Raw genomic sequence first — 23,381 nt, forward strand, 5'->3', positions numbered from 1 at the left:
ACATGTTTCACTCATTCAAAACACTGGGTTCACTCATTCCAAAAGGTATGTTTCGTTGTGTTCAAAAAACAGATTCCGCTCATTCGGAAAACTTAGTTCACTCGTTTCAAAAGTTGGATATAACTTATTTCGACAAAATGATTTTACTCAATTTAACACACAGCTGATTTCAAGTCTTTTACGAAACATATTTCAATTATATTTTTGCTATTTCACGAATTTCAGAGATCACAAAAATATCAATTTCACATATTTACACATCATGTTTCAGATATTATTTCAATATTTCATTAGAATTTTAGCATATTTCAGATATTATTTGACCTATTTCAGTAGTTTTAGCATGTTTTTAGGATGTTTTCACTCAATTTTAGCATGTTTTGAATGTGCGAAATCAATTTTAGCTGACTGAAATAACCATTAAACATATTTGAAATAAAAATCACTAGAATTCTCTTCACATATTTGAAAATATATTAGGTTCATATATTTGAAAATTCTATTTCACATAGTGAAACAAGTATAAAATATATTCAAAATTGGTCTTGTTCTAAAGTTCTTGCCATCAGAATTACAAATATATATAAAAATTAGAAAACGAAGTTATAGTTTAAAAGATATGATTGATTGAAATTGTCAAAGAGAAAATAAAAGGCATGGAGTTATTGAGACGGAGAGGAGATATAATGAATGCACCTGCATGGGAACTAGCATAGCTTTTTATGACAAAAACTGACATAAGTACACATGTGGGCCTCTTGCTTGTACAAGTCAGAGATGTATTGCATAGTATTCAAATCAAAAAATGAATTTTACTATTATGCGGAGCAGGGCGGCACGAATCTCAGTATGCAAACGAGCGATGGATTGCTTGCCGGTACATACCACCACCGGTAAAAAGAGCTTTGCGGGGTAACCCCACGGTGCTTCCTCTCCTCATCTCTCTTTCTCTCCCGATCTCTCTTTCTCCTTCTAGCGCCGTCACTTCCCGTCGTTGCCATGCGCCTCCGGGGCCGCTGCCATGTCAATCAAGTGGCCGAGCTCTCCGATCGTTGAAGTCGGGCGCCACTTCTATAATCGGATCGATGGAGATTACGAGCAGCACGATGGTGAAGCTGGCGTACAGCACGCCACACCCGCTCGTCGGCGAGAAGGTGCCGCTGACCGTCTTCGACCGCGCCGCCCTGGACATCTTCGTCCCCATCGTACTCACCTACCCCGCGCCGGCGCCGCCCAACAAGGCGCCGAGGGAGGGGCTCCTCAAGGCCGTCGCGCCATACCCTGGCGGGGCGCCTCGCCCTCGACGACGACGGCCGGCGCTTCCTCCACGTCAACAACAAGGGCGTGCTCCTGATCGAGGCCACCGTCCCGGTCGACCTGGCGGACGTGCTCGTCGATGGCCGCATGGCCACTGGCGTCGAGGACCTCTACCCTATGTTACCAGAGGTATTGCTCGCTTGATTTTGCTTCTATCACAGACTCACACCACATCCATGCACATCGTGCATGCATGTACAAGTGCTTACATTTTGTTTTTCATATACAGGAAAACATCAGGGCGGCGCTGCTGCAGATCCAGCTGAACAGGTACAAGTGTGGTGGTCTCGTGGTCGGCATAAGCTGCCACCACCACACTGCCTGTAGAGAATGATTTGGTGCATCGATAATTGATTGACCGTGCACTAGGCACATATATATAGGTACAAGGGGTGCGATCGGTATCTTGTCTCCCAAGATACACGTACATACAGAGGGAGACAGATACTACAGGTACTGCATACAGAACCCAGACCTACGTACATGTACATATGTTCAACACCCCCCCCCCCCCGCAGTCGAAGCGTCGCCGGTGACGCAAAGACTGGACCGAAACCCCTCGAACGTCGAGGTAGGTAGCCCCTTCGTCATCACATCGGCGAACTACTGATCGGTGGGCACATGGTGAACACGAACACGACCAAGTGCGACATGCTCCCGGACGAAGTGGATGTCAAGCTCGATGTGCTTCGTCCGTCAGTGATGGACAGGGTTGGCAGCGAGGTACACCGCGGAGACGTTGTCACAGTAGACGAGCGTCGCCTTGGTGACCTCACATAGCAACTCCTGGAGTAGCTGTCGTAGCCAAGAACACTCCGCGACGGCGTTGGCCACGACCCGATACTCGGCCTCGGCGCTCGATCGTGAGACCGTGGGTTGTCGTTTAGACGACCACGAAATCAGAGAGGGCCCGAGGTAGACGCAATAGCCGGAGGTGGAGCGTCGAGTGTCGGGACACCCAGCCCAGTCGGCGTCGGAGTAGGCGACAAGGCTGGTGTCTGGCGAGGCCGTCAGGGTGAGACCCATGGCTGTGGTGCCACGTATGTACCGAAGTATACGTTTCACGAGAGCCCAATGGGTGTCACGAGGAGCGTGCTGTTGGAAATATGCCCTAGATGCAATAATAAAAGTGTTATTATTATATTTCCTTGTTCATGATAATTGTCTTTTATTCATGCTATAACTGTATTATCCGGAAATCGTAATACACGTGTGAATACATAGACCACAATATGTCCCTAGTGAGCCTCTAGTTGACTAGCTCGTTGTGATCAACAGATAGTCATGGTTTCCTGGCTATGGACATTGGATGTCGTTGATAACGGGATCACATCATTAGGAGAATGATGTGATGGACAAGACCCAATCCTGAGCATAGCACAAAGATCGTGTAGTTCGTTTGCTAGAGCTTTGCCAATGTCAAGTATCTCTTCCTTTGACCATGAGAGCGTGTAACTCCTGGATACCGTAGGAGTGCTTTGGGTGTATCAAACGTCACAACGTAACTGGGTGACTATAAAGGTGCACTACAGGTATCTCCGAAAGTATCTATTGTTTTATGCGGATCGAGACTGGGATTTGTCACTCCGTGTAAACGGAGAGGTATCTCTGGGCCCACTCGGTAGGACATCATCATATGCGCAATGTGACCAAGGAGTTGATCACGGGATGATGTGTTACGGAATGAGTAAAGTGACTTGCCGGTAACGAGATTGAACAAGGTATTGGATACCGATGATCGAGTCTCGGGCAAGTAACATACCGATAGACAAAGGGAATTGAATACGGGATTGATTAAGTCCTTGACATCGTGGTTCATCCGATGAGATCATCGTGGAACATGTGGGAGCCATCATGGGTATCCAGATCCTGCTGTTGGTTATTGACCGGAGAACGTCTCGGTCATGTCTGCATGTCTCCCGAACCCGTAGGGTCTACACACTTAAGGTTTGATGACGCTAGGGTTATAAAGGAAGTTTGTATGTGGTTACCAAATGTTGTTCGGAGTCTCGGATGAGATCTCGGACGTCACGAGGAGTTCCGGAATGGTCCGGAGGTAAAGATTTATATATGGGAAGTCCTATTTTGGCCACCGGAAAATGTTCGGGATTTTTCGGTATTGTACCGGGAAGGTTCTAGAAGGTTCCGGAGTGGGGCCCACCTGCATGGGGGACCCACATGAACGTGGGTAGTGGGGGCAAGGCCCCACACCCCTGGTCAAGGCGCACCAAGATCCCCCCTTAGAAGGAATAAGATCATATCCCGAAGGGATAAGATCAAGATCCCTAAAAAGGGGGGATAACAATCGGTGGGGAAGGAAATGATGGGATTTCTTTCCTCCCACCTTGGCCAACGCCCCAATGGACTTGGAGGGCAAGAAACCAGCCCCTCCACCCCTATATATAGTGGGTAGACGCATGGGAGCTCAAGACGAAGTTCTGGCGCAGCCCTCCCCCTCTCCCAAGTCGTCCTCCTCTCCCGTGGTGCTTGGCGAAGCCCTGCTGGATTGCCACGCTCCTCCATCACCACCACGCCGTTGTGCTACTTTTGGATGGAGTCTTCCTCAACCTCTCCCTCTCTCCTTGCTGGATCAAGGCATGGGAGACGTCACCGGGCTGTACGTGTGTTGAACGCGGAGGTGCCGTGCGTTCGGCACTTGATCATCGATGATTTGAATCACGACGAGTACGACTCCTTCAACCCCGTTCTCTTGAACGCTTCCGCTTAGCGATCTACAAGGGTATGTAGATGCACTCTCCTTCTACTCGTAGCTGGTTTCTCCATAGATAGATCTTGGTGACACGTAGGAAAATTTTGAATTTCTGCTACGTTCCCCAACAGTGGCATCATGAGCTAGGTCTATTGCGTAGATTCTTTGCACGAGTAGAACACAAAGTAGTTGTGGGCGTTGATGCTGTTCAATATGCTTACCGTTACTAGTCCAATCTTGTTTCGACGGTATTGTGGGATGAAGCGGCCCGGACCGACCTTACACGTACTCTTACGTGAGACAGGTTCCACCGATTGACATGCACTTGGTGCATAAGGTGGCTAGCGGGTGCCAGTCTCTCCCACTTTAGTCGGAACGGATTCGATGTAAAGGGTCCTTATGAAGGGTAAATAGCAATTGACATATCACGTTGTGGTTTTGCGTAGGTAAGAAACGTTCTTGCTAGAAACCCATAGCAGCCACGTAAAACATGCAAACAACAATTAGAGGACGTCTAACTTGTTTTTGCAGGGTATGCTTTGTGATGTGATATGGCCAAGAAGAATGTGATGAATGATATGTGATGTATGAGATTGATCATGTTCTTGTAATAGGAATCACGACTTGCATGTCGAAGAGTATGACAACCGGCAGGAGCCATAGGAGTTGTCTTTATTTATTGTATGACCTGCGTGTCATTGAAGAACGCCATGTAAACTACTTTACTTTATTGCTAAACGCGTTAGTCATAGAAGTAGAAGTAGTCGTTGGCGTGACAACTTCATGAAGACACGATGATGGAGATCATGATGATGGAGATCATGGTGTCATGCCGGTGACAAGATGATCATGGAGCCCCGAAGATGAAGATCAAAGGAGCTATATGATATTGGCCATATCATGTCACTACTCTATTTGATTGCATGTGATGTTTATCATGTTTATGCATCTTGTTTACTTAGGACGACGGTAGTAAATAAGATGATCCCTTACAAAATTTCAAGAAGTGTTCTCCCCTAACTGTGCACCGTTGCTACAGTTCGTCGCTTCTAAGCACCACGTGATGATCGGGTGTGATGGATTCTTACGTTCACATACAACGGGTGTAAGACAGTTTTACACAGCGAAAACACTTAGGGTTAACTTGACGAGCCTAGCATGTACAGACATGGCCTCGGAACACGGAGACCGAAAGGTCGAGCATGAGTCATATAGTAGATTCGATCAACATGAAGATGTTCACCGATGATGACTAGTCCGTCTCACGTGATGATCGGACACGGCCTAGTTGACTCGGATCATGTAATCACTTATATGACCAGAGGGATGTCTATCTGAGTGGGAGTTCATAAGATGAACTTAATTATCCTGAACATAGTCAAAAGACCTTTTGCAAATTATGTCGTAGCTCGCGCTTTAGTTCTACTGTTTTAGATATGTTCCTAGAGAAAATATAGTTGAAAGTTGATAGTAGCGATTATGCGAACAATAGAAAGCTTATGTCCTTAATGCACTGCTCAGTGTGCTGAACCCCAAACGTCGTTTGTGGATGTTTCAAACATCGAACATACACGTTTTGATAACGACGTGATAGTTCAGTTAAATGGTTTAAGTAGAGGCACCAAAGACGTTTTCGAAACATCGCGGAACATATGAGATGGTTCGAGGGCTGAAATTGGGATTTCAGGCTCGTGCTCACGTCAAGAGGTATAAGACCTCCGACGATTCTCTTAGCCTGCAAACTAAGGGAGAAAATCTCAATCGTTGAGCTTGTGCTCAGATTGTCTGAGTGCAACAATCACTTGAATTGAGTGGGAGTTGATCTTCCAAATGAGATAGTGATGTTTCTCCAAAGTCATTGCCACCGAGCTGCTAGAGCTTCGTGATGAACTATAACATATCAGGGATAAATAAGATGATCCTTGAGGTATTCACGATGTTTGACACCGCGAAAGTAGAAATAAGAAGGAGCATCAATTGTTGATGGTTGGTGAAACCACTAGTTTCAAGAAAGGCAAGGGCAAGAAGGGATACTTCATGAAACGGCAAATCAGCTGCTGCTCCAGTGAAGAAACCCAAGGTTGAACCCAAACCCGAGACTAAGTGCTTCTGTAATAAGGGGAACAGCCACTGGAGCAGAATTACCCTAGATACTTGGTAGATGAGAAGGCTGGCAAAGTCGATAGAAGTATATTGGATATACATTATATTAATGTGTACTTTACTAGTACTCCTAGTAGCACCAGGGTATTAAGATACCGGTTCGGTTGCTAAGTGTTAGTAACTCGAAATAAAAGCTACGGAATAAAAGGAGACTAGCTAAAGGTGAGCTGACGATATGTGTTGGAAGTGTTTCCAAGTTTGATGTGATCAAACATCGCACGCTCCCTCTACCATCAAGATTAGTATTAAACCTGAGTAAGTGCTCTTGCACCTAAAGGAATGGTTTATTGAATCTCGATCGTAGGAATACACATTTTCATGCCAAAAGATATAAGATAGTAATGATAGTACCACTTACTTGTGGCACTGCCATGTAAGTCATATTGGTATAAGAACGCATGAAGAATCTCCATGTTAATGAATCTTTGGACTCACTCATTTTTGAAAAGTTTGAGACATGCGAACCATGTCTATTGGTGTATACGCATGAAGAAACTCCATGCAGATGGATTGTTTGGACTCACTTGATTTTGAATCACTTGAGATATGCAAATCATACCACATGGGTAAGATGACTGAAAAGCCTCGTTTTCAGTAAGATGGAACAAGATAGCAACTTGTTGGAAGTAACACATTTTGATGTGTGCAGTCCAATGAGTGCTGAGGCATGCAGTGAATATCGTTATGTTCTTACTTCACAGATGATTCAAGTAGATGTTGAGAATATTTACTTGATGAAACACAAGTCTGAATTATTGAATGGTTCAAGTAATTTCAGAGTGAAGTAGAAGATCATTGTGACAAGAGGATAAAATGTCTATGATATGATCATAGAGATGAATATCTGAGTTACGAGTTTTGGCACACAATTAACACATTGTGGAAATTGTTTCACAATTAATACCGCCTGGAACACCATAGTGTGATGGTGTGTCCGAACATCATAGTTGCACCCTATTGGATATGGTGCGTACCATGATGTCTCTTATCGAATTACCACTATCGTTCATGGGTTAGGCATTAGAGACAACCGCACTCACTATAACAGGGTACCACGTAATTCCGTTGAGGCGACACCGTTTGGAGAAACCTAAGTTGTCGTTTCTTAAAAGTTTGGGGCTGCGACGCTTATGTGAAAAAGTTTCAGGTTGATAAGCTCGAACCCAAAGCGGATAAAATGCATCTGCATAGGACACCCAAAACAGTTGGGTATACCTCCTATCTCAGATCCGAAAGCAATAAGGGATTGTTTCTAGAATCAGGTACTTTCTCGAGGAAAAGTTTCTCTCGAAAGAATTGAGTGGGAGGATGGTGGAGACTTGATGAGGTTATTGAACCGTCTCTTCAACTAGTGTGTGGCAGGGCACAGGAAGTTGTTCCTGTGGCACCTACACCAATTGAAGTGGAAGCTTATGATATTGATCATGAAACTTCGGATCAAGTCACTACCAAACCTCGTGGGATGACAAGGATGCGTACTACTCCAGAGTGGTACGTAATCCTGTCTTGAAGGTCATGTTGCTAGACAACAATGAACCTACGAGCTATGGAGAAGTGATGGTGGGCCCGAATTCCGACAAATGGTTAGAAGCCATGAAACCCGAGATAGTATCCATATATCAGAACAAAGCATGGACTTTGATGGACTTGCCCGATGATCGGCAATCCATTGAGATAAATGGATCTTTTAAGAAGAACACGGACGTGGATGGTAATGTCACCATCTATGAAGCTCGACTTGTGGCGAAGTGTTTTCCGACAAGTTCAAGGAGTTGACTACAATGAGATTTTCTCACTCGTAGCGATGCTTAAAGTCCGTCGGAATCATGTTAGCATTAGCTGCATTTATGAAATCTGGCAGATGGATGTCAAGACAAGTTTCCTTACCAGTTTTCATAAGGAAAGGTTGTATGCAATACAATCAGAAAAGTTTTGTCGATCCTAAGGATGCTAAAAGGTATGCTAGCTCCAGCGATCCTTCTAAGGACTGGAGTAAGCATCTCGGAGTTGGAATGTACGCTTTGATGAGATGATCAAAGATTTTGGATTTATACAAAGTTTATGAGAAACTTGTATTTCCAAAGAAGTGAGTGGGAGCACTATAGAATTTCTGATGAGTATATGTTGTTGACATATTGATGATCAGAGATGATGTAGAATTTCTAGAAAGCATATAGGGTTATTTGAAAGGTGTTTTTCAATAGAAAACCTGGATTAAGCTACTTGAACATTGAGCATCAAGATCTATAAGGATAGATCAAAATGCTTAATAATACTTTCAAATGAGCACATACCTTGACATGATCTTGAAGGTGTTCAAGATGGATCAGTCAAAGAAGAAGTTCTTGCCTGAGTTGTAAGGTACGAAGTTAAGACTTAAATCTCAACCTCGGCAGAAAAGAGAGAAAGGACGAAGGTCGTCCCCTATGCTTAAGACATAGGCTCTACAGTATGCTATGCTGTGTACCGCACCTGAAGTGTGCCTTGCCATGAGTCAGTCAAGGGGTACAAGAGTGATCCAAAAATGGATCATAGGACAGCGGTCAAAGTTATCCTTAGTAACTAGCGGACTAAGGAATTTTTCTCGGTTATGGAGGTGGTAAAAGAGTTCGTCGTAAAGGGTTACGTCGATACAAGCTAAACACCTATCCGGATAGCTCTGAGTAGAGAGACCGGATACATATAATGGAGCAACAATTTAGAATAGCTCCAAGTAGAACAGTTATTTGGAATAGCTCCAAATAGAGCGTGGTAGCTTCATCTAGGAGATGACATAGAGATTTGTAAAGCACACACGGATCTGAAAGGTTCAGACCCGTTGACTAAAACCTCTCTCACAAGCAACATGATCAAACATAAAACTCATTGAGTGTTAATCACATAGTGATGTGAACTAGACTACTGACTCTAGTAAACTCTTGGGTATTAGTCACATGGCGATGTGACCTGTGAGTGTTAATCACATGGCGATGTGAACTAGATTATTGACTCTAGTGCAAGTGGGAGACTGTTGGAAATATGCCCTAGATGCAATAATAAAAGTGTTATTATTATATTTCCTTGTTCATGATAATTGTCTTTTATTCATGCTATAACTGTATTATCCGGAAATCATAATACACGTGTGAATACATAGACCACAATATGTCCCTAGTGAGCCTCTAGTTGACTAGCTCGTTGTGATCAACAGATAGTCATGGTTTCCTGGCTATGGACATTGGATGTCGTTGATAATGGGATCACATCATTAGGAGAATGATGTGATGGACAAGACCCAATCCTGAGCATAGCACAAAGATCGTGTAGTTCGTTTGCTAGAGCTTTGCCAATGTCAAGTATCTCTTCCTTTGACCATGAGAGCGTGTAACTCCTGGATACCGTAGGAGTGCTTTGGGTGTATCAAACGTCACAACGTAACTGGGTGACTATAAAGGTGCACTACAGGTATCTCCGAAAGTATCTATTGTTTTATGTGGATCGAGACTGGGATTTGTCACTCCGTGTAAACGGAGAGGTATCTCTGGGCCCACTCGGTAGGACATCATCATATGCGCAATGTGACCAAGGAGTTGATCACGGGATGATGTGTTACAGAACGAGTAAAGTGACTTGCCGGTAACGAGATTGAACAAGGTATTGGATACGGACGATCGAGTCTCGGGCAAGTAACATACCGATAGACAAAGGGAATTGAATACGGGATTGATTAAGTCCTTGACATCGTGGTTCATCCGATGAGATCATCGTGGAACATGTGGGAGCCATCATGGCTATCCAGATCCCGCTGTTGGTTATTGACCGGAGAACGTCTCGGTCATGTCTGCATGTCTTCCGAACCCGTAGGGTCTACACACTTAAGGTTCGATGACGCTAGGGTTATAAAGGAAGTTTGTATGTGGTTACCGAATGTTGTTCGGAGTCCCGAATGAGATCCCGGACGTCACGAGGAGTTCCGAAATGGTCCGGAGGTAAAGATTTATATATGGGAAGTCCTATTTTGGCCACCGGAAAATGTTCGGGATTTTTCGGTATTGTACCGGGAAGGTTCTAAAAGGTTCCGGAGTGGGGCCCACTTGCATGGGGGGACGCACATGAACGTGGGTAGTGGGGGCAAGGCCCCACACCCCTGGTCAAGGCGCACCAAGATCCCCCCTTAGAAGGAATAAGATCATATCCCGAAGGGATAAGATCAAGATCCCTAAAAAGGGGGGATAACAATCGGTGGGGAAGGAAATGATGGGATTTCTTTCCTCCCACCTTGGCCAACGCCCCAATGGACTTGGAGGGCAAGAAACCAGCCCCTCCACCCCTATATATAGTGGGTAGACGCATGGGAGCTCAAGACGAAGTTCTGGCGCAGCCCTCCCCCTCTCCCAAGTCGTCCTCCTCTCCCGTGGTGCTTGGCGAAGCCCTGCTGGATTGCCACGCTCCTCCATCACCACCACGCCGTTGTGCTACTTTTGGATGGAGTCTTCCTCAACCTCTCCCTCTCTCCTTGCTGGATCAAGGCATGGGAGACGTCACCGGGCTGTACGTGTGTTGAACGCGGAGGTGCCGTGCGTTCGGCACTTGATCATCGATGATTTGAATCACGACGAGTACGACTCCTTCAACCCCGTTCTCTTGAACGCTTCCGCTTAGCGATCTACAAGGGTATGTAGATGCACTCTCCTTCTACTCGTAGCTGGTTTCTCCATAGATAGATCTTGGTGACACGTAGGAAAATTTTGAATTTCTGCTACGTTCCCCAACAGTGGCATCATGAGCTAGGTCTATTGCGTAGATTCTTTGCACGAGTAGAACACAAAGTAGTTGTGGGCGTTGATGTTGTTCAATATGCTTACCGTTACTAGTCCAATCTTGTTTCGACGGTATTGTGGGATGAAGCGGTCCGGACCGACCTTACACGTACTCTTACGTGAGACAGGTTCCACCGATTGACATGCACTTGGTGCATAAGGTGGCTAGCGGGTGCCAGTCTCTCCCACTTTAGTCGGAACGGATTCGATGAAAAGGGTCCTTATGAAGGGTAAATAGCAATTGGCATATCACGTTGTGGTCTTGCGTAGGTAAGAAACGTTCTTGCTAGAAACCCATAGCAGCCACGTAAAACATGCAACAACAATTAGAGGACGTCTAACTTGTTTTTGCAGGGTATGCTATGTGATGTGATATGGCCAGAAGAATGTGATGAATGATATGTGATGTATGAGATTGATCATGTTCTTGTAATAGGATTCACGACTTGCATGTCGATGAGTATGACAACCGGCAGGAGCCATAGGAGTTGTTTTTATTTATTGTATGACCTGCGTGTCATTGAAGAACGCCATGTAAACTACTTTACTTTATTGCTAAACGCGTTAGTCATAGAAGTAGAAGTAGTCGTTGGCGTGACAACTTCATGAAGACACGATGATGGAGATCATGATGATGGAGATCATGGTGTCATGCCGGTGACAAGATGATCATGGAGCCCCGAAGATGAAGATCAAAGGAGCTATATGATATTGGCCATATCATGTCACTACTCTATTTGATTGCATGTGATGTTTATCATGTTTATGCATCTTGTTTACTTAGGACGACGGTAGTAAATAAGATGATCCCTTACAAAATTTCAAGAAGTGTTCTCCCCTAACTGTGCACCGTTGCTACAGTTCGTCGCTTCTAAGCACCACGTGATGATTGGGTGTGATGGATTCTTACGTTCACATACAACGGGTGTAAGACAGTTTTACACAGCGAAAACACTTAGGGTTAACTTGACGAGCCTAGCATGTACAGACATGGCCTCGGAACACGGAGACCGAAAGGTCGAGCATGAGTCGTATAGTAGATACGATCAACATGAAGATGTTCACCGATGATGACTAGTCCGTCTCACGTGATGATCGGACACGGCCTAGTTGACTCGGATCATGTAATCACTTAGATGACCAGAGGGATGTCTATCTGAGTGGGAGTTCATAAGATGAACTTAATTAGCCTGAACATAGTCAAAAGACCTTTTGCAAATTATGTCGTAGCTCGCGCTTTAGTTCTACTGTTTTAGATATGTTCCTAGAGAAAATATAGTTGAAAGTTGATAGTAGCGATTATGCGAACAGTAGAAAGCTTATGTCCTTAATGCACTGCTCAGTGTGCTAAACCCCAAACGTCGTTTGTGGATGTTTCAAACATCGAACATACACGTTTTGATAACTACGTGATAGTTCAGTTAAATGGTTTAAGTAGAGGCACCAAAGACGTTTTCGAAACATCGCGGAACATATGAGATGGTTCGAGGGCTGAAATTGGGATTTCAGGCTCGTGCTCACGTCAAGAGGTATAAGACCTCCGACGATTCTCTTAGCCTGCAAACTAAGGGAGAAAATCTCAATCGTTGAGCTTGTGCTCAGATTGTCTGAGTGCAACAATCACTTGAATTGAGTGGGAGTTGATCTTCCAAATGAGATAGTGATGTTTCTCCAAAGTCATTGCCACCGAGCTGCTAGAGCTTCGTGATGAACTATAACATATCAGGGATAAATAAGATGATCCTTGAGGTATTCACGATGTTTGACACCGCGAAAGTAGAAATAAGAAGGAGCATCAATTGTTGATGGTTGGTGAAACCACTAGTTTCAAGAAAGGCAAGGGCAAGAAGGGATACTTCATGAAACGGCAAATCAGCTGCTGCTCCAGTGAAGAAACCCAAGGTTGAACCCAAACCCAAGACTAAGTGCTTCTGTAATAAGGGGAACAGCCACTGGAGCAGAATTACCCTAGATACTTGGTAGATGAGGAGGCCGCGGCATCGGGGGCTGCGGCAGGGGGCGCAGCGCCAGGGGCCGCCGGCGCAGGGAGCGCGAGCAGAGCCGGACCCGGGGTGCGGATGGGCGGTCCGCCAGAGGTGGAGGCAGGGACGAACCGCGCCATAGGAGACTCCGAAGGTGACGGTACCTGCTGAAACGGGAACACGAGCTCATCAAAGTACACATGCCGCGAAGTGAAAACGCGGTGGGAGACTGGATCATAGCACCGGTAACCTTTGGTGTTAGGAGGATAGCCAAGGAAGATGCAGGGAAGGGGCCGAGGTGCGAGTTCGTGAGGAGCAGTGGACGCGGTGCTAGGATAACAGAGACACCCAAAAATGCGAAGACCATCATAAGATGGAACCGCATCGAAGAGGAGCTGGTGAGGGGTGTAGTTCCAGCGGGAACGACAGGGGCGAATGTTAATGAGGAGGCTGGCGGTCGCGAGCGCGTCCGGCCAGAACCGAGCAGGCACGTAGGAGTGGAAGAGCAACGTGCGGACACAGTCATTAAGCGTGCGAAGGATGCGCTCGGCGCGACCATTCTGCTGAGACGTGTATGGGCAGGTGAGACGAAAGATGGTGCCGTGGGACGCAAGTAAATTGCGAACGGCGACGTTGTCAAACTCCTTGCCGTTGTCGGTTTGCAAGGCGAGAATAGGACGACCGAACTGTGTGGCGACATATGAATAAAAGGCGGTGAGTGTGGCAAGAGTGTCGGACTTGCGACGGAAGGGGAATGTCCACACATAATGAGTAAAATCATCCAATATCACCAGGTAGTATAAATAGCCCGTGTTGCTAGCAACCGGGGACGTCCAAACATCACTATGCAATAGCTGAAACGGAAAGGTGGAAATGTTTGTAGACTCGCTAAAGGGAATTCGAACGTGCTTGCCAAGATGACAAGCCTCACAAGTGTGGTCGTCGACCTTATTACATGAAAAAGAAAAACTTTGAAGAATCTGACGCATAACGGTGGAGTTGGGATGACCGAGACGAGCATGCCAAAGATCGACACTAGCGGCGAAGGCGGCGGGGCGACGGGTGGTGGTGGCGCCGGAGGGATGCACTGGATAGAGGTCGTCCGGGCTATCACATCGGTGGAGCACCATCCGTGTACGGGCGTCCTTCGCAGAAAAACCGATATCGTCAAATTCGACAGTTATAGGATTCTCACGAGCAAGGCGACGAACGGAAACAAGATTAGTGACTAATTCAGGAGACACAAGAACATTAGACATATGCACAGGAGTAGAAGTAGAAGGGAAAGACATATGACCGACGTGAGTAATGGGGAGGGAGGAACCGTTACCAACGATGATACGGGTGGGGGTATGAACGGGAGTGGCGGATGTAAGGTTACCGGGATGAGCAGTCATGTGAGCAGTGGCGCCCGAGTCCATGTACCAGTCACCACCGCCACCATAGGAGCTCGGTGACGGGGCGAAGTGCAGCGCAGCGAGCAAGGCTGGGTCCCACGGCGGCGGCACCTGGGGAGGGTAGAACCCTCCGTAGGCCGGCGTGGGTGCAGCCCCGAAGGCCGGAGCAATGGCGGACCCGTAGGCGGGTGCGGCCCCATAGGCCGGCGCGGCGGCGGCGCCATAAGCCGGCGCGGACCCGTAGGCGGGTGGCGGCGGAGGGGCGGCACCATAGCCGCTGTACGGAGCGGCGTTCTGCGCGGCGAAGAGGGCCTGGTGACCCGCCAGGCGGGGCCCGAGGATGCCCGGGGCCGGAGCCCGAGGGACCGGCATGGAGTACGCGTGGACTACGCCGGTCCACGGGTTGGTGCCGTATGTCCATGTGGGATTCACCTGCTGCTGCTGACGAGGCCCCCCCGGACGCCGGTTGCTGCTTGCGGCCGCCCCCGCGGCGGATGCCGCGGTGCCCGCCACCCGGCTGCTGTGGGGCAGCGGGAGGGGCGGGAGGCGCGGGCGGGAGGGGGAAGTACCCCGGAGGCGCGGGTGGCGGCGGCTGCTGGCGCGGCACGGGTGGGGCGGTTGGTGGAGGGGCGCCGCGAGAGGTGCCGGCGGCGAGGGTGTGGTGCTGCACACGCTTCTTGACCCCCTTCATCCGGTGCTCCTCCAACCTCAAGTACGCCACAAACTTGGGAAAGGAGGGCTCCGACATCAAGGTGAGGTTGGAGGCGGCATTGCCGAAGTCCTCGTTGAGGCCGGCGGTGAGTGTGCTGAGGAGGAGGTCGTCGTCCACCTTGGCTCCAATGTCACGGAGCTCGTCCGCCAACGTCTTCAGGCGGCGGCAGTAGTCATCAATGGACTGGTCATCCTGGTAACAGTCAAAAAATTCCTGCTGCAAAAAAACGCGGCGCTGAAGCTTGTTGTCGGTGAAGAGGCCGTTCAGCTTGACCCACAGGGCGCGGGCGTCGTCGCCGGTGCTCACGACCGTGTGGAACAAGTCCTTGAAGATGGTGGTGAAGAACCACCGGATGATCGTGGCGTCGATCGCGGTCCACTCGGCGTCGTCCGCCATGATGCGGGAGTCCACGGTGCCATCCACGTGATCCACGAGATTGTTCTCGCGAAAGAGCAGCGTGAAGTACGTCTTCCACGTGAAGTACGTGGAGGTGGAGGCGTCGAGGGTCACGGGGACGCGGGCATGGACGTTGATGTCGCGGATCTCGGCAGGGTCGACGGCGAAGGGGTTGGAGTAGGAGGAGGCGTTGGAAGACATGACGGCGGCGCGGCGCGGCGAAGGAGAGGCGGCGCGGCGGCGGGAGGCAGGCGGCGCGGCGGGAAGGGGCGGCGCGGCGTGGAGGCGCGTGGTGGGGAGGAGGGGGCGCGCGAGGAGGAGGGGTGGTGGTAGCGGCGTGGGGCGGCGGCGGCGGCCCGAGGCGGCGGCTAGGGTTAGCGGAAGCGGGGAGATCGACTTGCGATAGATACCATGTAGAGAATGATTTGGTGCATCGATAATTGATTGATCGTGCACTAGGCACATATATATAGGTACAAGGGGTGCGACCGGTATCTTGTTTTCCAAGATACACGTACATATAGAAGGAGACAGATACTACAGATACTGCATACAGAAGCCAGACCTACGTACATGTACATATGTTCAACACTGCCGACGGCCATTCCATGAGCATGTTCTTCACGACGTGGCAACGGCGGTGCGCGAGGGTAAGGACTTCACCACGCCGACCCCGTTCCCCGACCGTGCGAGAACCGCCGTGCCTCGAATCACGCCGACGCCGGTGTTCGACCACCGGTCACTGTACTTCACGTGTGGAGATGGAGACGCCTACGCCGTTGTCCCCATGGACAGGATCAAAAACCTCACTCTGCACTTCACGGCCGAGTTCGTTGCCGACCTCAAATCCCGCGTGGGCGCCCGTTGCAGCACGTTCCAGTGCCTACTCATGCACGTCTGGAAGAAGCTCACGGCGGCGCGGGACCTGAAGCCGGAGGAGTTCACCAAGGTGAGGGTGGCCGTGAACTGCAGGGGCAGGGCAGACCCTCCTGTGCCGATGGACTTCTTCGGCAACATGGTGCTCTGGGCTTTTCCAAGGCTTCAGGTCCAGGACATCCTGAACTCAAGCTACGGCAGCGTGGTCGGCGTCATCCGGGACGCCGTGGCGCGCATCGACGACGAGTACGTGCAATCCTTCGTGGACTTCGACGGAGTGGCGGACGCGAACGGGGAGGAGCTCGTCGCGACGGCGGCCGCTGCCGGCACGATGTTCTGCCCGGACGCAGAGGTGGACAGTTGGCTGGGGTTCAGGTTCCATCAGCTCGATTTTGATACCGGCGCACCATCCGCTTTCGTGCCGCCAGACTTGCCTTTCACGGTCCTACCGTGTACTCGCGAAAGGAACTTACTTGGTTCTTCTATCTACATTGTTTCTGTAGTTTATATACTTCATATTTTCACTATCGTAGTGTTGTCTTCCTTTCTAGAAAACCATGGAAACTATGGTGTGCTTCGCTCCCTGCTACCTTATTACTGAAACTATACATCTGAGATATCATGTACCTTGGCTCACTTAGCTGGAACTGTACCGTAACATCCCAATTTTCCTAAATTAGGATGTCAATAGATTATTCATATGCATATCATATTTTCCATGCATTATTTGTTTTTCTGCAATATTTTTTTCATTATGCAACTAAAGGCAATTTATTGGAGTGGAGATAACATGACTTCTCCCCTACTTTAAAAATGTTCATAATGTGCAGAATATTATTTCCAGTTCATTTGACATGTTCTGGTATTTTTGTTAGTCTAAAAAATATTTTATTTGACTATTTTGTTGCTGTTCTATGTGGCCTATTGCATAAAATGATTTTCCAAAATTGCATCACGTGAGGAACTAGTGTTCCTATAGTTTATATTAGTAGTATATATTTTACTCTGTATATATATAGTTTTATTTAGATTTTATTAGGTTGTTTTTATTTTTTATTTTTTGTTTCTGTAGTTGTGTTTAAGAAACAAAAGAAGACGCAGCGCACTGCGCGGCCCAGCTACCCGCGGCCCACCAATCCCCGCAGCCACCCCGACGCCAGCGCACCACGGCCCAGCAGCCCCCCCCCTTGCCGCGGCCCACTTCACCGAAGCGGTAGGCCGTTTCCATCGCTTCCGCTGCCTTGAGCCACTGACAGTGGGTCCCGCGCCCCTGTTCGTCCCCTCCACCGAGCCGGACACCGCGCGCACGCATGCCGAGGCCGAGCTAGATCGTCCCGCGCCCCTGAACGACCCCGCGCGCGCTCGAGACCCTGTATGCAGGCAAAAACCCTCGACGAACCCTACCGCAGCCTTCTCTCCCTCGCCACTTGTCCACGCGCAGCCATAGGGCAAAACGGATCTCGCCGGAGGAACTCGAGACCGCCGCCGTTCGTCGCTCCGTCCCGTCACCTCGCCTTCGCCGGAGACCCACCGGAGGAGCGCCGCCGCCAACGCCCAACACCGCCACGGCCGTCCTCTGCTTCTAGTGAGCACGCACGCGCACAGGAGCCTCTGGCCAATCACAAACTACCACGTGGTAGACTGCTACAGGCGCAACTACAGTACCGCACATGAACCAGGAGATTGCTGCTTCTTTTTGTTTTTCATAGATTTTCATCCAAAATTCAACTAGCTATATATTTTAGTCTACATATCCAAATTAGGTGATTCTTTTTCCTTTGCACTCACAAAAATCAGTCCTTCATGACAGTACCAAAATCTCACGTGTTTGCACTGTTCAAAATTGAATTCGTTCGAATTTGAATCAAACCTTCCGGAGGCCATAACTTTCAAACCATTTATTGGATTCGAGTGATTCTTTTTGCGTCGTGACCGTAGTGCAATTTAGGTGCTATTAAGCTTACGTTGTTGGGTTTTTGAAATGATTTTATTGCTATTGGTTTTTATTTTGGTTCTATTCATGTTATGGTGATTGATTTGTTGAATTGTGTGAAACGTGTAGATTGTCGGAGTGCAATGCGAACTATTGTCAAGGCAAGTTACATGTTGATCATCCTTTACCTATTGTTTTCTATGCATGTAGTTATATCACACTATGAATATATGCATTTATAGGATTACTATATTATTTTGCTATATGCTGTTGAGCTATCTTCCCGTCTTTTCAAATCGTGGTAGTTGTAGTTTGCTATGCTTTGTAGACGGGGGTGGTTCTTGTATACATTGAGTTTTATGTGAGGATTACATATTTAACTAAATTGAATAGTAATTAAGGATTTAATTTACCTCTGGGCAGAACTGGTATTGCTTGGTGTTGAGGGAATGCATCATGGGGTCTTGCACCTTTCTAAGGCCATGCGCCCATGAGAGTGCACCCTAAGTGGAATGTTGCCCAGGTTCAAAAAGATTAGACAGACTTAGTGACTAGTAGCTTCCATGTGCGGCCACTGGCTATATGGGCTCTGGCTATATGGGCTTAGTTGATCAACTGTTGGAACCCTTGCCCAGATAGTGTCGATAGATGTAGCTTATGCAGGTGGGATGTGGTCGTCAGGTGGGTAAGGGAACCTCTTCTGAAAGACTTCATCTCAATCTTCGGAGTGGGTCCAGTGGGTAAAGCGTACTAAACTCTGCAGAGTATTAAAACTAATCATGATTAGCCGTGCCCCGGTTATGGGCAAGTTTGAGCGACTATGCCATTACAGTTGTTGGATGATCTTGACAGATGTGACACTTAATAATATTTGTGGGCAACTTAATAAAGGGTAGGTTGGAGTTGATTTTGCTAACTCAACCTTGTGTATATAATTGTAGTAATAAAAGCACTAAATAAAAATTTGACTAATAGGTAGTTATGAGGACAAAATCAGCTTTTTGCAAAAATAAACCCCCAAGCCTTCCTTTTGTTGTACTATGCATATACATGTAGGTCTGCTATTATTACTCCTGTGTAACTTGCCAATACATTCAAAGTATTGACCTATATGGTTGCAACGTCTCATGTTGTAGGATATTCAGACGAAGAGTAAGGTACCGTTAGGGTCGCGAGTCTGCACTCAGCATCGCCAGTGGGCTATGATGTGACTCATCATTATTTTCTGCTACTTTCTGCTATTTGATTGAATAAAGCTAGCCAAGTGCTATGCAGATTGTTTTATTTTATACATTCTGGATCATATGTTGTAATAAATGATGCACTTGCTATTCTGGTATTCATCTATACTGTGTGTGCTAGCGAGTTCGATCCAGGGACTAGAACAGTAAGCACAGAGACTCAAATCCTTCGGGGTTTGGTCGTTACATGTACTTTGTTTTTTTTGCATTTATAGGTCAATAGCTTATGATGGAGCACAAGGTCCTCTTATGGTTAGCCCACGAAATATTGACTCAGCTGGTAGCCCAACTGTTGGAAATATGCCCTAGAGGCAATGATAAATTAGTTATTATTATTATATTTCCTTGTTCATGATAATCGTTTATTATCCATGCTATAATTGTATTGATAGGAAACTCAGATACATGTGTGGGTACATAGACAACACCATGTCCCTAGTGAGCCTCTAGTTGACTAGCTCGTTGATCAATAGATGGTTATGGTTTCCTGACCATGGACATTGGATGTCGTTGATAACGGGATCACATCATTAGCAGAATGATGTGATGGACAAGACCCAATCCTAAGCCTAGCACAAAGATCGTATAGTTCGTATGCTAAAGCTTTTCTAATGTCAACTATCTTTTCCTTAGACCATGAGATTGTGCAACTCCCGGATACCGTAGGAATGCTTTGGGTGTACCAAACGTCACAACGTAACTGGGTGGCTATAAAGGTGCACTACAAGTGTCTGTTGGGTTGGCATGAATCGAGACTGGGATTTGTCACTCCGTGTGACGGAGAGGTATCTATGGGCCCACTCGGTAGGACATCATCATAATGTGCACAATGTGATCAAAGAGTTGATCGCAGGATGATGTGTTACGGAACGAGTAAAGAGACTTGCCGGTAACGAGATTGAACAAGGTATCGGCATACCGACGATCGAATCTCGGGCAACTACAATACCGCTAGACAAAGGGAATTGTATACGGGATCGATTGAGTCCTTGACATCGTGGTTCATCCGATGAGATCATCGTGGAACATGTGGGAGCCAACATGGGTATCCAGATCCCGCTGTTGGTTATTGACCAGAGAACGTCTCGGTCATGTCTGCATGGTTCCCGAACCCGTAGGGTCTACACACTTAAGGTTCGATGACGCTAGGGTTATAAAGGAAGTTTGTATGTGGTTACAGAATGTTGTTCGGAGTCCCGGATGAGATCCCGGACGTCACGAGGAGTTCCGGAATGGTCCGGAGGTAAAGATTTATATATGGGAAGTCCTGTTTTGGTCACCGGAAAAGTTTCGGGTTTTTTCGGTAACGTACCGGGACCACCGGGAGGGTCCCGGGGGTCCACCAAGTGGGGCCACCAACCCCGGAGGGCTGCATGGGCCAAGTGTGGGAGGGGACCAGCCCCAGGTGGGCTGGTGCGCCCCCCACAAGGGGCCCAAGGCGCAGGAAGAGTGGGAAGGGGGGCAAACCCTAGGGCAGATGGGCCTTAAGGCCCACCCTGGGTGCGCCTCCCCCTTCTCCCCCTCTGGCCGCCACCCAGATGGCATTTGGGGCTACCGCCACCCCTGGGGAGGGAACCCTAAAGGGGGCGCAGCCCCCTCCCCTCCCCCTATAAATAGTTGAGTTGTGGGGGCTGCCCAACACACGAGTTTCTTCTCCTGTTGGCGCAGCCCTACCTCTCTTTCTCCTCATATCTTGCGGTGCTTGGCGAAGCCCTGCTGGACTACCACGCTCCTCCATCACCACCACGCCGTTGTGCTGCTGCTGGATGGAGTCTTCCTCAACCTCTCCCTCTCTCCTTGCTGGATCAAGGCGTGGGAGACGTCACCGGGCTGTACGTGTGTTGAACGCGGAGGTGCCATCCGTTCGGCACTAGGATCTCCGGTGATTTGGATCACGACGAGTACTACTCCTTCAACCCCGTTCTCTTGAACGCTTCCGCTTAGCAATCTACAAGGGTATGTAGATGCACTCTCCTTCCCCTCGTTGCTGGTTTCTCCATAGATAGATCTTGGTGAATCGTAGGAAAATTTTGAATTTCTGCTACGTTCCCCAACACCAACATCTAACCATCATGCTACTGTTGTCGTGGGAGCATCACAAGGTTGGGCTAGCAATAAGAGAAAACTCACATATTAGTGTTATGAGAAGGTAATTTTGAGAAAAAAATATATTAATGGAGAATGGAAAGCTGAGTGCATCTGTTGTCATAAACTTCTTACCACGATGCCATTTTGTGAGAAATTGAGAATCAGAAATGATGTTGTGTTATTGCGATCTCATTTGGTGAGGACATAGAATTGTGTACTTATGTTTATTCGATGTCATGTCATTTTGTGAGACTCTGAATCTAAGAGTTTTTTTATGATGGGTCCGACGTAACTTGCAATTGTTCTTGTACTATGTCGTTTTGTGAGAATTTGAGAGCTTATGTGAATCTTGTGCAGTTGTGCTATGTCTTACTTATACGTGTACAGAGAACCCGATGGATATCCATACCCGATGGGTATTCATCGGGTCTGTACATGGATATAATTTTTCGCCCATGGATATTTTCGTGGATGGGCACATATTGCCTCCATGGATTTGGATATGGATTTGATATTGTTCAACCCTACTCGAACCCGATCCATTGCCACCCTTAGGCTTAGTTTACTTGTTTGTCTTCAAAGTCATCGTGTTTTGAAGACTTTCATAAAAATCGCCTATTCACCCCCCTCTAGTCGATAACTAGCACTTTCAGGCCCAGCCTGCCTCGCCGCCCCGGCCGCCCTGCCAGGTCGCGCCGGCCCGGTTGTCGGTGTCAAAACCGGCGGATCTCGGGTAGGGGGTCCCGAACTGTGCGTCTAAGGCTAATGGTAACAGGAGGTGGGGGACATGATGTTTACCCAGGTTCGGGCCCTCTCGATGGAGGTAATACCCTACTTTCTGCTTGATTGATCTTGATGATATGAGTATTACAAGAGTTGATCTACCACGAGATCGTAGAGGCTAAACCCTAGAAGCTAGCCTATGATTATAATTGTTCTTGTCCTACGGACTAAACCCTCCGGTTTATATAGACATCGGAGGAGGCTAGGGTTACACAGAGTCAGTTACAGAGAAAGGAATCTTCATATCCTAACCGCCAAGCTTGCCTTCCACGCAAAGGAGAGTCCCATCCGGACACGGGACGAAGTCTTCTATCTTGTATCTTCATAGTACAACAGTCCGTCACATGCATATAGTCCGGCTGTCCGAGCACCCCTTAATTTGGGACTCCCTCAGTAGCCCCTGAGCCAGGCTTCAATGACGATGAGTCCGACGCGCAAATTGTCTTCGGCATTGCAAGGCGGGTTCCTTCTCCGAATACTCCAAAGTAGATCTTGAACATAAGAATCGTGTCCGGCTCTGCAAAACAAATCCCACACACCACTGTAGAGAGTATAATATCCCACGAGTCCAATCTGCTGACAACTCATAGCATAACATCATGCGACGGCCCGGTCTTTATTCGAACCAGTTTTATCCTGCCCCTCCGTATTTCGAGGCGCGGTTTCATTGGCACATCTTGTCAAAGCAGAGATCGTGTACCCTTATCACGGGATTCTCATTAATGCGGGCACGGTAACCCAATCGTGCCATTAGCACGACGCTTGGGAAATAAGCGGGCTTTAGGGCGAGTGGGGAGGCACATGATTTTTACTACCTTTATAAAGGGATAAGGATTTCCCTCTTTCACCCACGCCCTCTTCTTCCTCTGCTCATCCATTCTCGAGCTCTGACGTCCAGGCACCCATCTCTTCCGCCCAAAAAGCACTCCAATCATGTCCGGATCCGGAGATGGATGCAAGTGGATGGCCTCCTTCATCAAGGAG

The 23,381-nt window shown here is 47.9% G+C and overlaps 1 pseudogene; it reads left to right on the forward strand.

Annotated features, from left to right (window-relative positions):
- Positions 1-1,085: 1,085 nt before the first annotated feature.
- LOC119279541 overlaps positions 1,086-23,381 on the forward strand; it is a 90,941-nt pseudogene continuing 68,645 nt past the window's right edge.

Source organism: Triticum dicoccoides, chromosome 3B, assembly GCF_002162155.2.
Source record: "Triticum dicoccoides isolate Atlit2015 ecotype Zavitan chromosome 3B, WEW_v2.0, whole genome shotgun sequence".
Classification (NCBI taxonomy): domain Eukaryota; kingdom Viridiplantae; phylum Streptophyta; class Magnoliopsida; order Poales; family Poaceae; genus Triticum; species Triticum dicoccoides.